The following is a 1,072-nucleotide window of genomic DNA, read 5'->3' as shown; positions in this document are numbered from 1 at the left end:
TAAGGAAACAACCATGTTTGTTGTTTAAACTTGTTGTACAAACAAGCTATGTACAAAACAAAAATAGGAAATAATCAACACAGGAAATGCACTACACCACGAGAGATTGGGAAAGGCTTCTGGGGAAGAAGGGATTTTAGTTGGGACTTAAAGGAAACCAGGAGGTGGACATAAGGAGGGAGAGAATTCCAGGCATGGGGTACAGAGAGTGAAAATGGGATGTTGGAGTATAAGTTGTAAAAAGAATGGAAAGGTGGTGGTGGGGCTAGGTTATGAAAGGCTTTGAATGTCAGAAGATTTTATATTTGATCACGGAGGTGATATGGAGCCACTGGAGTTATTGAGTAGGATTCACATGGTCAGCAGAGCTGAGTGTTTTTGAGGAGGATGAATTGGAGTGGGGAGATACTGGAGGGAAGACTAATTAGGGGGCTATATTCAGGTGACTCAAAGTAGCCTGTACTGTGAATGAAGAGAAAGGGATGGGGTTAAGATATTTAATGAAGAATTAAAGATTTGGCACCCACTTGGCCTTGTGATGTGAAGGGGAGGGAGGAGTCCAGGCTAACATTAAGGTTGTGAACCTGGACTGAGCGAATGTTGTAATAGGGAAGGTTTCTTGGAGGAGGTTATATTTGAGTTGGGTTTTCAAGCATGGACAATATTTCACTAGCAAAAGGTTCAGAGCAAGGAAAGAATGTACCAGCCTGGAGACAGTTACTTGAGCACAATGGCTTTTTCCTCCCTGTGTATGTACCCAACTCCTGGCACATAATGGGAGTCTAAAAGATGCTGGTTGATTGATTGACCTAGCCATAACCTCAAATAAGGAACTTTATACCCGATTGCCAACCCCCTTCTCTTTGTCTCTCTCTCTCTGACTGTCTCTGAGTCTCTCTTCCTCCTCCCCCTCACCTCATTTGTCTTCCCACCCCGCAGCAGGGGACCGGAAGGGACAGGAGGGAGGCAGGACTTTGGAGCACGCGCACCGGCGGCCCCACCCTCTGGGGCCAAACTTAGGCATCCACTAAAACCCAGGGGGCGCAGCTCCAGGCAAGAGGGTAGGGGTGGC

The sequence above is a fragment of the Phascolarctos cinereus genome, unplaced genomic scaffold (genome assembly GCF_003287225.1).
Source record: "Phascolarctos cinereus isolate Bilbo 61053 unplaced genomic scaffold, phaCin_HiC Scaffold_8;HRSCAF=390, whole genome shotgun sequence".
NCBI lineage: Eukaryota > Metazoa > Chordata > Mammalia > Diprotodontia > Phascolarctidae > Phascolarctos > Phascolarctos cinereus.
The sequence above is the reverse complement of the archived record's forward strand: the minus strand, read 5'-3'. Positions refer to the sequence as shown.